The 16,044-nt window shown below is 37.8% G+C and overlaps 1 protein-coding gene across 3 annotated transcripts in view; it reads right to left on the bottom strand.

Annotated features, from left to right (window-relative positions):
* The window catches only part of PIK3C2G (phosphatidylinositol-4-phosphate 3-kinase catalytic subunit type 2 gamma), a 323,563-nt gene that overhangs the window by 218,090 nt on the left and 89,429 nt on the right, over window positions 1-16,044 (bottom strand). The window contains exon 1 of one of the 3 annotated variants that reach the window (XM_083808726.1): window positions 14,940-15,094. The exons of the other annotated variants lie outside the window; for them this stretch is intronic. The gene's annotated coding sequence lies outside the window, so the exon portion shown is untranslated. Of the gene's footprint in view, window positions 1-14,939; window positions 15,095-16,044 lie in introns of those variants that run through there. 3 annotated transcript variants of the gene reach the window in all.

Here is a 16,044-nt window from a genome sequence, read left to right as displayed (position 1 = left end):
ATTTGAGAATATATGCATGATTTATCTTGGTATCAAAATAAACCTCATCCACAAAACACCCTGAACATCTGCATTTACTTCTTACTGCCTCAGTTAACTGTGCCATGTCTACTTCACAGCAGCGAGTCCAGGAAAAATCCAGACAGCCTAAACGGGCTGGAGCCCACTCATAATACATTGTTCATGTCCTTTACTGCTGCAGACTAGAAATAGTTATCTTATTCTTCACTTGGTTGATCTACTTTTACTTCCTTGATTCAAATGGAATTATGCAAACTTCGTGTTTGCTATCAGGCTACGAAGAAGCCTATTGTAAGTAGGATACGGTTTTCTTAGATGTAAATGTGCATGCAAAATAGAAAGAGCTTTGATATTGAGATTTTATTTTCCTCCGAGGTTCAAGTATTTTATCATTTTAATAATATTCCATTTTCCTGTTGCATTGACTTTTAAAACATCTTTTGTATTAGCTCCGAATATTATAATTCCTTCAAAATTCCTCTGGAGGGCACTATTACCATAAACTATAGAATTAGCTACAGATGGATGTAATAGAGAGAAACACTAAATAGCCTTGTTGGCAGGAGGCAGAGTGTCTTTTAACCAAGACAGCTTCTTTACTGCTGCCTGGGTCTTTACTCTACTTTAGAGAACATGGGAAATTTTAATCTTAGCTACAAAGATAAATAGAGTTTAAAAATCATTATAGAGGTTTGTCTAGGAAAAGGTGACGTGTGGGGTGTGCATGGGGGAAAATCAGTTAACATCTTTGTTAGAAAGTACTGGAATTTGGTATATCTTTCAAAGACTTTGAAAAAGTGATATTCCCAAGGCCCAGAATGATTTGTGAGGCTTTGGGTTGGGAAGGGGTAGAGGAACCAATTATCCCTCAGACTCCATATTCTCTGTGACCACTCCAGTAAACTTGAAGCTGGACCAGCAACTGTGACACTTCTCCACGCAGGCACTACAGCTGCCCTATCCCACTGCAAAGGGCAATGCGATCTACTCCTCCAGGATTTAAGAAAAAGCCTATCTAACATAGAGAGGGAGAAAAATAACATTTCAGAGTTGGGAAATAGATTGTGACATACCAGAGTTTCTTAATAGCTGCCTGTTTTTCAGAACTGAGAAGGAAATCAGAAATGAACCTCACAGTTCATTGGAAAACTTTTTTAAAAACAGGATAAACTCATGAAAGCTTGGAAAGGTTAACTCGAAAGTGAACGTATGTGTCCAATACGGTTGCCCTCTTGTGACCACACAATGTATTACATGTTCATTTTAATAGCTCTCTGAAATTTTGTAGGGTAAACAAGTGATGAACAAAGGTCCTAAGAGTTCATGTTTTGAAGTATTTCTTTCTTTTGCATTTTCTGGGAAAGATCATATTTAAGTGAAAAAAAAAATTTACTTTAACGGAGGTGCTCGAGAGAGTCCAGAGAAGGGCAACAAAGCTGGTGAGGGGTCTGGAGAACAAGTCTTACGAGGAGCAGCTGAGGGAGCTGGGATTGTTCAGCCTGGAGAAGAGAAGGCTCAGGGGCGACCTTATCGCTGTCTATAGGTACATTAAAGGAGGCTGTAGCGAGGTGGGGATTGGTCTATTCTCCCACATGCCTGGTGACAGGACGAGGGGGAATGGACTAAAGTTGCGCCAGGGGAGGTTTAGGTTGGATATTAAGAAGAACTTCTTAACTGAAAGGGTTGTTAGGCATTGGAATGGGCTGCCCAGGGAGGTGGTTGAGTCACCATCCCTGGAGGTCTTTAAAAGACGTTTAGATGTAGCCCTTAGTGATATGGTTTAGTGAAGGACTTTGTTAGAGTTGGGTCAGAGGTTGGACTCAGTGATCTTGGAGGTCTCTTCCAACCTAGATGATTCTGTGATTCTGTGAACATCACTGCTTCCTCTTGTCTTTTCCTTTTATCAATTGCACATTTAGTTATTTTATTTATTTTCCAATTAAACTAGAAATTATTTGAGTAGGTAAAGTATTTGTGTGATAGTTTTTCTAGCAAGTGGTGAGGCTCTTGGGATACTATGTCGTAATGCAGAAAATGGTGTTGATGTAATATGTTTTTAATTAGGCCATCAAGAAAAGGAAATAAATTTGGGGGAAGAGTATATTTCAGTTATAGCAGGAATAGTTGTTGTGGTATAACCCAGTCGGCAGTTAAACACCACACAGCCGTTCGCTCACCCTCCCCCCTCCCTCTCTGGGATGGGGGAGAGAAACGGGAAAGTGAAGCCGGTGAGTTGAGATAAAGACAGTTTATTAAGACAGGGAAATAATAATAATAATAATAATAGTACTACTACTAATAATGTGTACGAAACAAGTGATGCACAATGCAATTGCTCACCACGCGCTGACCGATGCCCAGCCTATCCCCAAGCAGCCGGCCCCCCCACCCCGGCCAGCCACCCCTATATATTGTTTAGCATGACCTCAGATGGTATGGAATACCCCTTTGGCCAGTTTGGGTCAGCTGTCCTGGGTCTGTCCCCTCCCAGCTCCTGCTGCACCCCCAGCCTGCTCGCTGGCAGGACAGAGCGAGAAGCCGAAAAGTCCTTGGCCTGGTGTAAGCACTGCTCTGCAACAATTAAAACATCAGCATGTTATCAGCGCTCTTCTCATCCTAATCCAAAACATAGCACCCTACCAGCTACTAGGAGGAAAATTAACTCTATCCTAACTGAAACCAGGACAATAGTATATAACTAATATTAACAAGGAAGAATAAAAAGTTATAAATAGAACAAAAAACTACTAAACCAAAAATAAAGGTTCTAAATTAACATCTTTTGAACTTAAATTTAGACCTACATTGATATTTTCATGAGTAAAAATTATCCTTGCTCTTTTGCAATGATCCCTTCCTTACCTGAATTTCTGAATTCAGCCTGAATTTTCTGTACCTAATTATTACCTAATTCAATGACAGTACCCCCATGTGTTTCATTTCAGCATCTTTTTTTCTTCCTGATGTCTGCTTTGCCACACTAAATGTTGAATTCTCACAGCTTCTTCTCCTAAACACTAGCCTTCAATAACAATTGAAGAATTTTGTTTTAGAAGATTTAAAATAATAAAGAACCACAGGAACTTTTCAAATAGATGTAAGAGGGAGGAGAAAAAAAAAAAAAAAAAGGTCAGATTTTGGGTACACCAACCTTAACACTGTCCTTTTAAAATACTCCCCAGGCAGCTTTAACTTTTGCAACCAGCACTCAAGCAGCCACTCACCCTAGGGCCTAGTCAGATTGGCAGGATGACAGAGGTCAGCATTTCACACGAATGAACAATTTATCCAATATATAAGGCAGGCATTCATCTCTCTCTCTCTTTTCACCTGTCCTTTAAAGTTTAAACTGAAACTATCACAGGTACTATGCACAATGCAATGAAAATCCCTCCTTCTATTAACCCTTTGAACCCTTACAATGAGAAGTGACATCGTTACAATTTTAAGCTGAGACAGAAGCCACAGAAGGGCTCCCCTTCCCCCCACCCCTCTTTCATACCAGCTTCTTTTCCCTATGTACTTTCCCTCACAAAGGCCCCCCTGTTACCTCTCTAATTCAGTCACTAAGCATGAGAAACCCCTGCTGTTCTTTCAGCGTTCAAAGTGCTTGCGTGAGAAGGGAGTAGCATTTTGACCAGATACCCTTTTTGGATTAATACATTTATTTCTGCTTTGGATGTGAAAGATAGAAGATGGAAGCCTGGATAAGGAAATCTGCATTGGCTTTGCTGTGCTATTACATAGCCAGAAAACTTCTGTGATCCCAAAATTCAAACCTCAGATGAGATTTCTTAGGGGGTATGTTGGGGTTCCACTTTAATCCAAAGTGCAATTTTTAAGAAAGAAGGAAAAAAAAAAAAAGTAATTCAGAAGCAGTCTCTGAGCACGTATTAGACTTAAAATAACTATTTAGCAAGATTTGATTAAGATAGATTAGATAAATTAGATTAAGGCGGTTAAGAACACAGTGAAAGTAAAGTGTAGACTAGTTTACTAGCTGCATTACACTTAGAAGGGTTTAGGTTGGCGATAAAGAAATTTTGTTTGTCCTGGAGGCACATGCTGATGTGTGTCATCCCAAATTTCTGTACATACAAAGCAAACTCAGGGGACTATTAATACGATGGAAACAACTGGTAATGAGAGAGAAACCCGTGTCTCCTGAGCTCCAAATTGTTCTAAGGAACATTCTCACTGCTCCTTTTGAACCTCAAAAACGTTTTAAGCAGGGAAAATCATGGAAGAGCTATGATTTATGACAAGAAAGAGTTAAGAAATTCTGAGTTTCTGATTATCCGTATGTCCCAACCCCACTGGTATGTAGAAGTTCAGGTAATTACAATGTTAAGGTGCGTAGGGTTAGCAATCAAGTCTGCACTTTCTTTGCACTAAACACCACTTTGCCTATTCCAGCTAGAAAACTAATTGAGTGGACTACAGTCAAGCACTGGGTATGCTTTTGTTGAGACATAATATACCAAATGAAGAAATCTGGAATTGCAAATGGTACCTGTTTTAATTAACAAGAGACGCTCAAGCCATCCTGATGTTGATAAGTCTACAGAAGTAAGACACTGAAGAAAACTTACATTGCATTTTTTTATTCAAGTTTTTATTATTATTATGCTTTACCTCATCTGAAACTCAAAGCTCCAATGAACTGATGAACTTTCCTATCTTTATCAGGCTCATGTGTTTCAACATTTCTGTTGTACATCTGAAATATTTGGACAAATTGTAAGACAGCCTCCTGCAGCTAAATAAAGCTTGCTGAAATAACTGCAATACCCCAAACCAAGGATCCCTTGCAGAAATACTTTGTCGTGTCTGCCTCCCAGCCCCCTTTTTTTGAGTGATATTTGTTAGAAAGTTTGCAGAAAAAGTAGTGGGGTTTAAGGGCCCCCTTTATTCTCCATTTGCTGGAAGGCAAAACTTATGATCCATCCAGATCTCTGAAGGATGAATTTCAGCTAAAATTCTCTGGAGCCTGGCCTAAAGTAGACATTGCTTCAGTGAATTCAATTTTCCCAGGTATTAAGAACTGAGAAAGTAAAATAGATGACAGGCACTGTGGGTGCCCCATTGGAGGTTAATGGGGCTGTTTGCCACTGACTTCAGGTAGGCCAGGGTTTCAATCCTGTTTCAGGGAGCAGAGCAGAAAAATGTTATACAAGATTTAAACCTTTATCAACCTTTATCATGAAAGCCTGAGTTTGGCAGTAAAATGCGAATAATGATAATTATTATAATTATATATAAATATATAATATAAATATATAAAATATAAAAATGATAAATATATATATAATATAAATACTTATATTATAATGATGATTATTATAATTCTGGTTGTAAGACTCTTTGAAAGATGCAGAAGGAAAGCAGGACCTAAGAGTGTGGTATTAAGGATATTCCACTACTAGATTGGAAGAAATCAAGACTATTGCTAAAAATTGCTATTCTGAGGATATCAAATCTTTGAAGGGGTTAATCCTAAAACAATGTTAATTTTGTTAATTTCTATGTTCAAACCTATTATGGAGAGGAAAAAATAGCCTTCTGAATTGAATATAGCTTTTCATATTCCTTTTAAGGTAGAAGACGTTTGACCAATGCAAGTTGACAGTTTCAGTTTTTCACTTTCTATACATGCTGTTTTCCTCAGCAGAGGCATAGCACCACAGAAGAAGAAAAATAGAAGAAAAATGCAATAGGGAAGTCTTGTCATTAAGACCTCCCACAGTCAAATGATCAAAAAGCCACTGGTGCTGGAGACTAAAGCTCTCAGCATACTTGTTTTCTTTTCCATGGATGGGTCTCCTGTGAGATTTGGAATAAGTCCATGTCCGTCTTGTCTTCGTGTTGGCTCACCTTCCTCTCTTATAGCTGGGAAGGATTTTTAATAAATTCCTGGCTCTAAAAACCTCTGAAAACCTGTCTCTAGATCTTCAGGGATATCACTCACTTTGTTTCTTATCTCTGTTTTAGGGATGTGTTTTATGAAATTCACATACCATGGTGATCTCAATCTTCATCGTACATTTTAGAGTGTTAATGTAACACAAGCAAAGAAAATATCTAGAATTTATGTAGCTTGAGGTCAATTACAAATTCATTGGAAGCAAATTTGTCCACTTAGTAAGGAATTATCAACTGTTACAAGTCATTTTGATAAATAGAAAAACACTTTTGATATACAAGAGGTTTTTGATGCTCTGCCTCACCCTCAGAGAGGAAAATTAGGAGAAATGTAGAAGAAGTCTGTCTTTAATTCCAATTTGCATATAATTTCATTGGTCTGAATATTTTACCTTGATTTTGGTGGTCTGAAAACACATTAAGATATAGGCTTCGTACCATTAGATGTAAGGAAGAAAGGAAATTAAAAAATAAAAATGACAATAAAGGTGACAGGCAAAGCACTGTGACAATGGATCAAAAAATCAGGAGCACAGGAAAGAACAGCAAACACAGTGGGGAGCAAAAAAAAGACAGTCATCAGAGAGGGCAGTAGAGGATGGAAAAAGAATTAAGCAAAGAAAGAAAGGAATTATCTAAATCAGAAGTGCAGTGGAGGCAAAAATATATTTAAACAGAGCAGAGAGATGTTACAAAGAAAACAAAGTTGTAGAAAGAAAAATGATAAATTATGAAAATGAGATACAAAAGAACTGAAGAAATGGGAAAGCAAAGGAGTTGAAGCAGAGAAACAGAATAGAAAAACAGACCACTTCACCCCTAGGAATACATTTAATTCCAGTCAGGAGGTGGCTTGGGACCCACATTTAGTGGACCAGATTCCCAGGGAATTAAAAAACAAATACACACACAGAACCTGTAGACTACCCCAGGTTCTGGATGGCATCGTTAGAAGATGCTTTTCAATGCCTTTAGGCTTTCTGCAGGCTAGTTGGATTTCTCATTTGTGTATTACTGTTTCAACAATAATGTCAACCTTACTTTACCTCTCCAGCTGCCTCCTGCATCTTCTTCCTTTTACACTTACTTCCTTGCTATTTTTCACCTTCTTTTAAAAGGACAACTACAAGTAGTGCTCGTTTCTAACCAACAGTAGTAGTCTGAAAGATAACAGTACATCCACAAAAGCTATAGAACAATTGTAAGGAAAATAAGATACTTCAAGAAGAAAGAAGTCAAGAAGGCAGCAAAATTCAGTATTTTGTCTTTCATACTGCCAAATATGGGTATTTCAGAAGCAACTGTAAACATCCTCATAAATATCACCGTTTTCTTAGAGGTAAAATGTTAAAAATCCTATACCTTGAAGTGTTCAAGTAAAGAGTCCAGGTAATTCCAATCAAAGATGACTTGGATAGATTCTCTCTTTTTTAAAAAACAAAACGAAACAAAACAATTTCTTGCTAATGCTGCCCTGGCTATGCTCTTTAGCCCCTTATAAGTCAATTGGTAATTAGGAAACAGCATTCAGCTCCACCACCAGGTCTTCCAAACTGGGTCCCATTTCAGTATTAAAATATTTAGCCAGAATATGAAAGTCGCACAGCCATGACAGCAATGCTTTTGAAAGTAGCTTTGATTCTTTTGTTCCAAAACATCATTTAATTTGAACTGTGTCTTTTCATAATACTTCAATTTACTCTTTCAAGAGTTCAGCAGTAAGACCTTACAAAGGAGGCCTGCTAGCAAGCCTTTCCCAATACATTCTTTACTGTGAAGAGATAGCAAACCAAAGTTGAAGCACTAATGAAGCACTTCATGAATTAATGGTATGCATGCGGATGTGATACTGTTAAATGTTATTCATTAGATCTCCTGATTAGCAGCCATCTTGCAGAAAAGAGCAACAAGACCACATCACTTGAATTTTTGGACTTTGAGATAAGCAATGCTATAGCAACTGGTGCACTGTACTAATGTACCTTTAACCATCACCTTGTGTTTAGTACATAATAGGACAAATTTAAAGGGCAGGAGAGTAACTAATTAAGACTTTATTTCCTCCTTGTATAAAACACTGATGGGGGTTACTCATGCTGAGAGACCACACAATGTGGGTGAAGCTCCCTGTTTTGGTGGCATCTGTTACACATTAGTGCAACTAAAATCGATGTTTTCCTATGTGAAAACAGCTTTATAAGTAGGAAAAAGTCTGTTTCACTCACCAGGTCCACTTCTACAAGTGCAGAAAGAGTAATCAAACTTTTGCATATAGGTGAACTTGCACAGTTATGGTAAGCACCCCTGGTTGGAAATAACTACAGATTTTTGAACACAATATCTGTTAATTTTAAGTTCTTTGTCTTTCAAAAAATCTAAGCCCTTTGTGAGAATATAAAACTTGGAGTACTTTTTCCACCAGAAAAGTTTCTAAATTTTATGATAGGTTTTCCAATCTAAACCAGAGAAAGCACATCAGATAATGATCACTAAGCCATAGTGGGAACCAGCAACACAGTTTATTATTATTATTATTATTATTATTATTATTATTATTATTATTATTATTCTAGTGGAATTTAAAAAGCAAACATGAAGAAATAACCACAAACATATTTCAACTTATCATATAAAAGTTCTTTTGAACATTTTCACATGAAGCAAGCATTTTCTACTCAGGTTCACTATCAATCAGAAAAGGATTGCAGCCGTGATCACTGAACTGAGGGTTAAACAGAAGAAAACTCAGGCAAGTGAAAAATTACAAGCATGATCCGTAGAATATTCTGACAGCTGGACACAAAGTAAGTCTCACAACTAAAAGTCCAAGAAGAGAGTCCAACTGTGCAAGTAGAGCTGCTCAAATTGTCTGACAGGGATGATTCAGTGACTGGATTTTCCCACAAAGAAAATAGGTATGCAGCACCCACTTATACTGATTTCTGCTTGTGCTGCTGAACCTGTCCAGCTGACCCACATGGCCTCAGAGCTAATGCTTCTTAAAATGTAAGCTTCAAAAATATTACATTTTTCTAGTTATAACATACCAGTGAACCATCAAAGGAATAGACAGAGGGAACTGCCAAGCATGAAAACCAATCATATCTAAAAAGATTCATCTAACTTAGAGTAGAGGAGGGCCTCAAACATCAGGAGTAGCGAACTAAGTGCAAGTGAACAAGATTGGTTGTAGGCCTTTAAAAACCACATCTTTAGAACCTATGATTTCCACATCAAGTGAAAAAGAGTATCTTCTTAGTACAGGCTGTGTAGATCAAACCTACTGTAAATGGCTTTCTGTGGTTATCAACAGAAACAAATGTCATCTAGGCAGGTGAACACCAGACATGATAGTCTCCTCTCTGAGCGTTATTAGTCGTGAATAAGTTTCTGCTCATATATATATGTACACAAGTATTTTCAAAATTATCATTTTCCAAAGCTCTGTAATGAAAGCTATTGTGTTAGTGCAATTCTTTTATGCACTTAACTCTTTCCGATCTGCAATGATTGTGTTACATGCATTTAAACTGCATATAGGTTAATTTGGCATAGGTTTTTAAAGTCCTGGTAAAAAGAACTCATTTGGAAAGTAAGGATTGCCCTCTTACTAACAGTGTTTTAAGCTCTTGTAAAACAGTTCTTATAAGAGGAAGCAAAATGGCGCAACCCAGTACTGTAGAAGGAAACTAATCCCAGAAGTAGACTTGCTACAGTAGAAGTATTCATCAATATTTAATAAATAAACAGGGCAAAGCTCAAGAAAGCAAATCAGGGCACACTCATCCCTCCAATGAATACTAAGGTCAACAGCTTGGACACCTTCCTAAAAGTGTGCACATTTCTCACCTCTTTTCTGAATAGGGTTGAGCTGGTCCCTAATCCAGCAATCCCTTACAGTGACAAAGTAGCTCTTAGTATGCCCAGTAACATGTGTGACAGCAGCAAGTGTTGAGCTGCAGCCAAATTCTGTCTCTTAGTGAGATAAAATCAGATCCAGAAGGCTAATAAGATAAGGATCAGTGCTGTGTGTACGTCTATTCATTCATCAGAGCACCAATTTAAGTACAGGAAAAATAAATGGTATATGGAAAAAGTGAGAGGGAAAAAGCCATCCTTAAATATTATTTATGTTTCAGAAATTGTGTGAACTTTGAGTAGCTATTGTCATTGTCAACAATATTTTCTGAAGGTGTTGACTAGCATCATAAGGAAGATTCTATGTTAAAGCCAAGCTATTAACTGTCTTTCACTCTAGTCCCATTCTATAATGGAGTGCTTTCTCAATAGCTGCAAAGAGGCAAGTTTATAATTGTAAACAAGATATTCTTAGTCCATACTGTACATATCCCTATTTTTTATTGTAAACTCCTTAAGGCAGAAGCTATTATTTATGCTAAATATATTAAAATTCATATCAAAAAGCAGAAAAGAAAATAAGTGACAAATTAATTTAACTTGCAACCAACACTGCATTGGAAAATGTTGTAAATAACCCCAAGGAAAATTTATAGAGTACAGAATAACCTACAGAAATTGATCAAATAGGTAAATAAAAAGTTTTCAACTTGGAAATAAGACTATATCCTCAATTTATATGCATGAAATCATGCATTTGCTGGGAAATATACATACATATATATATACATATATTATTTTTTTTGCAAGGAATTCATACTCAGTTTTTACTTCTGAGAAGGAACTGACCTGCTGTGAAACATGCTGCCAGAACTTCTCAGTCCTTCACCTAAAGGGACTGAAATCATTACTGGATGTAAGATAGCATAGGTCTTTGCCCATTACTTCTCAGCCACCCTTTACCCTCCTGTTTTTTACTATCTGACTCACAAAGCTAGTCTCCAGCTCCCATCTGGAATACTATACATGGGTGCACTTTAAGGAAAAAAGGTGTTATCATATGAATGAATGAAAGCATTTCTGTACATTTAGTATGGGAATTCAAGTCCTTTGCACGTGCAAAAATAATCAAGAAAATCATGCTCATTAGAGAAACACCAGATGAGAGATGATTATAAGTGACAAAGAAGTTTCCACTAAAACACAGAACACACGTTCTTCTTACAACAGTATCTTGTTTAAACTTCTGTGAAGATTAAGTCCCCATTAGCAAGGGACTGGCCTTGATAAGCTAAAAAGTCTTTTCTGTGAATCTGACTTAAAATACACTATTTGTGTTATAATTCAGTTGTTATAACTGGATTTTTTTATTTTTTATTTTTTATTTTTAAATGAAATTTGACCATACTTTTGTATGGTCAAATCCTGTTAAGCTTCAGGAAGGTTTTGAAAACCTATTATTGTCATCAGGATACCCATAACTCCAGCTTCTGTTAAGGAAGTCAGTGCATAGCTCATGTTACTGCTGACACTATTAAAATTGACAGACAAGTACAAGTACAGTGATGATTGTAGCATGCACACTGTCCTGCAAATAGTCAGCATTAAAGCTTTGAAGTTCAGTTAACAGAAATCTTCTCAATTGTGATGTTTAGCTAATTAGTTGTGCCTAATTCATTATATAGACACAGCAACTTTCCAAAAACTAACATAAACATCAGGATTTTCATTCCTTTGTTAGTTTCAGTACAGCTAGAAAGAGATTTCAGGGTTTTCACAACCAGCAAGGGTATAAATTGGACTTGGCCTAAAACAAACACACACACAAAAAAAAAAAAAACCACCACCAACAAAAAATTGCCAACATAACATTTTAGGAAAAAGGAAGACAGAAGATTCTTTGAAGTAAATTCATTTTCACGCTAAATAATGAAAAGTTGGTATAAAATTGTTCAGAATGTTTTTTACTTAACAGAACTTTTGAGTTTATAAAAAGGAGCAGGGCTATCAGGACAAGAGCTAAAGTGCTTTCTACCCACTAAAGAGGCTTGGAACTGACAATATATGCATACTATAGACTATATATCAATTTATGCTTATATTGACAATAAAACTCATCTCAGTGCTGTAGAGATTCTCTTTTCGGAAAGACAGTAATTGTCCTCAGTATTCTTTTAGTCTTTGGCATCTGTTTACTAAGATGTCTTTTCCAACACGCTTCAGTGAGGATTTCAAATTTAACTAGATGCCAAACCATGTGAAAAGGAGTAAGACTTCTGAATCATTTTACTTAGGCCAAACTAATACCCCCTGGCAATGAAGTGCTAGATTATTTTCAGAGAAAAACGAATCACATGGGGGTCAAAGGGTGAGAACCTAAAACTCATCTAAGATTTGTCATCCAGGACTGGCATACAGAGTCACTCAGAGGCTCAAGAGACAAGAGATCAGCTACTGGAAAAGATATGAGAGCACAAGTCACTTTCTCTGTGCCTCAATTCATGCATTTGCTTATTCCTGAAGACTGATGATATGGTGAAAGTTTAGAATTAAAAACAACATTAAAACAGTGAGGGGAAGAAAGGGGAGAAAAGTGGAAAGGAGGGAAGAACATTTTAAGGAGTCTATAAAATTCGTGCCAAATTCATCAGTAACATGTAAGTGACCAAGCAGGAATCAAATGATATTGATATGGTATCAAAACACTTTCCTCCCATAAAGATGCACTAAAGATTCTTTACTAGAAAGAAGTGAGGATTTTTAAGAGATGAGCCCAAATACTGCACCACACATTCACTATTGCCATTATTTATTTATAATGTAGAAGAACCGAAATGCCCACATTATTTTGTGCATGCCTCACTATTAACTTACTATCACCTTACATGTATTTGCCACCCCACTACATACACCAGGAGGAGGTTCTGGAGACAGATTTCCTACCAGAATCTGATTTCCTACTAAGAATCTGTCTTAACAGAGCTACAGTATTACACACACCCAGCAGCTAGCATTATTTGCCTCTGCCTAAGGTTCAGGCATAGCCATGTGCACAATTACAGAAAACATATTCTGTTTTATAACAGAATTACACTGAACTTCTGTTTATTCTAAACAGTAAAAATACTGTTTAGCAAAGGACACCTTTAGTAAGTAGCATTTGTAAGGAATTATTAGGCTGGTACTTTAATGAAAGAACATGTTCTGGGGAAAAAACCAAACCAAACCCAAAACACTTGCACAGTCTCTAGCAAGATATTACAATATAGAAGATTATACTGACAAGAAATCTGGTTGAGAATAGGCTCTAACCATATTACTCCAAGAAAATCTGCAAAGAGCTGTATCTGATTATCTAAAAAGAAATTACAATGATATATATAAGCAAGAAGCTGAAAGTTTGACAATTAAAATAATCAATACCCAACAACTCTCTGCACTGGTGAGAAACTGTTCTACTCTTAAGATGCAGACTGTACTTTTCACTTATATTGATGCTTCTTCATTACCTCATGAAGAAATAAGACAAGGAGTTGCAGTAAATATTTCACCAAAATAATTCCCAAACATATGTCTTTTTAACAGTAAAAGAAAGTTTGAGGAGCGCAGTAAAACTTTATGCCTCATCAACAGCAGCTGAAATGCAAAGTTCAAGTAACCCCTACATCACACCCCTAGTTGCAGTTATTCCCTGCCCTTCACTTTCTTGCCAAGCAACCTCACGTTCTGTATTCTAATTTGATTCTCTGTCACTTCCATTTTCCTGTGAAGGCACAGGGTATCCTATACCAAAGCTACAGAGAAATGCCCAGCCCTCTCAGCCTTCTCATTTAGACCGTTATAATTCTCATTCTGAGCTTGCAATTCCTTTCCAAAGGTTGAAATTTGATCCTCCAACTTTGGCACAAGATGCTCCTCTGCCTGATATTTTACTTTAATCCCTCCTCCTAATTTTCTAATCATCTCAAATGCCACCTGAGATGGCCCTCAGAGGATAAATTCACTGCTAACATTCCTGCCTGCTTGTGAGTCATCACAAGTTAGGGACTAAAACTGTAATTGAAATGTTTCTCTGCAACTTCTTCCCCTGAAACATTTTGCCTGGCCAACAAATTATACTCAAGGGATTTGTTTTCTTAACATCATCTTACACACCAGAAATAAAATACTATTGAATCAGAAGGTTGAGGTAAAGCCAACTTTAAAAAAGGAAGAAAAAACAAGCCCAGAAATTCTTAGGGAAATAAGCTCACATTTTTCAAGCTACCAGTTTAATTCTTATTATCATAGCATTCTACAGCAGCATATAGATTTCTCATCTGAGATTTGGACCTCACTCAGCCACATACTGCATGAAAGTATGGTGAAAATACAGTCCCTTAATTGTTCAAAATCTATATAAAAATGATGCAATAAAAAGCAGTCACGGCAAGTGTATTTAGAGTTATCCTGCTATTAATTTAGTCAATATAGTTGAGGTCATTTCTAATGCATCTCTTGACTGCCCCCCCCCCTCCCCCCCCCCCCTTCTGCCAGCAGTCACAAGGAAAGAAGGAATCCAACAAAGAAGGTGCAGAGATTGCATCAGAAATGACAGTAAATCAGGAGCAAGGAAGGCTAGGGTTAAAACAGATCTCACAGTACCATAAACAATAGTCCATTATCCATCCTCCTCATGGACTCTACCACATTTGCTCAGATCAAATCACAGTATCACAGTATCACAGATTTCTAGGTTGGAAGAGACCTCAAGACCATCGAGTCCAACCTCCGACCTAACACTAAGTACTCCACTAAACCATATCCCTAAGCTCTACATCTAAACGTCTTTTAAAGACCTCCAGGGATGGTGACTCCACCACCTCCCTGGGCAGCCCGTTCCAATGCTTAATAACCCTTTCGGTAAAGAAGTACTTCCTAACATCCAACCTAAAACTCCCCTGTCGCAACTTTCGCCCATTCCCCCTCGTCCTGTCACCAGGCACGTAGGAGAACAGACCAACCCCCACCTCTTTACAGCCTCCTTTAAGGTAACTGTAGAGAGCGATAAGGTCGCCCCTGAGCCTCCCCTTCTCCGGGCTGAACAAGCCCAGCTCCCTCAGCCGCTCCTCGTAAGACTTGTTCTCCAGACCCCTCACCAGCTTGGTCGCCCTTCTCTGGACTCGCTCGAGCACGTCCATGTCCTTCCTGTAGCGAGGGGCCCAAAACTGAACACAGTACTCGAGGTGCGGCCTCACCAGAGCCGAGTACAGGGGCACAATCACTTCCCTAGACCTGCTGGCCACACTGCTTCTTATGCAGGCCAGGATGCTGTTGGCCTTCTTGGCCACCTGAGCACACTGCTGGCTCATATTCAGCCGACTATCAGCCAATACTCCCAGGTCCCTCTCGGCCAGGCAGCTTTCCAGCCACTCATCTCCCAGCCTGTAGCTCTGCTTGGGGTTGTTGCGCCCCAGGTGCAGGACCCGGCACTTGGCCTTGTTGAACTTCATACAGTTGACCTGAGCCCATCGCTCCAGCCTATCCAGATCAATGGATCAAAATGAAGCTGTACTTCCCAGAGCAAACCTAATTTGTATGGGTCTGATAACACAATGCAGTGATAAGCAGTGGTGTAGAGACAGAAGAATTTGTCCAGCCCATGCTGCCACACAACCATTGATGTTCTGAGCCTCATCTTTCTCAGTTGTCCTAAGCCTTGATATTCATTCAAACTTTTGATAACATACCAGCATCGAGACATGAGTGATTTGGCATCTTTATACGCTGTAAACACAGCATAAAATAAGTTAGATTGATTGAGATTACACTGTTGAGGCAAAACAAAATAGGGATCAAATCCAAACTGACAGCTACATGAATTTTATTAGTTTGAAGAAAAAAAAAATATGAAAAAACTCTAATCCAAAAACCAATAAAGCACATTGCCAAATATGATGTTATCTGAGTCTCGTCATATTAAAAAAAGTTCTATTAAATCCCCCACTTTCAAGTTCAGCATCAAAAACACTCAGTTTAAATAATATTTCTGTCAGCTTTTTTCTGAACCTTCATGAAAAATTTACTATACCATGCTTAGAATTACTTGAATAATACATATCTTGTTTTAAATTCAAGTTATCACATGCACTTGTAAAATGCTATTTGATTTGTTTTTTCCTCCCACACCTTAAGCAAAATACGTGACAATTTTTTTTTTCTCTTGGGTAGCATGTATATGAGCTAATCTATTCCTACAGGATT

Source organism: Anser anser, assembly GCF_964211835.1.
Source record: "Anser anser genome assembly, chromosome: 1".
NCBI lineage: Eukaryota > Metazoa > Chordata > Aves > Anseriformes > Anatidae > Anser > Anser anser.
Note: the sequence above shows the minus strand (reverse complement) of the source record. Positions and strands in the feature narration are given on the sequence as shown.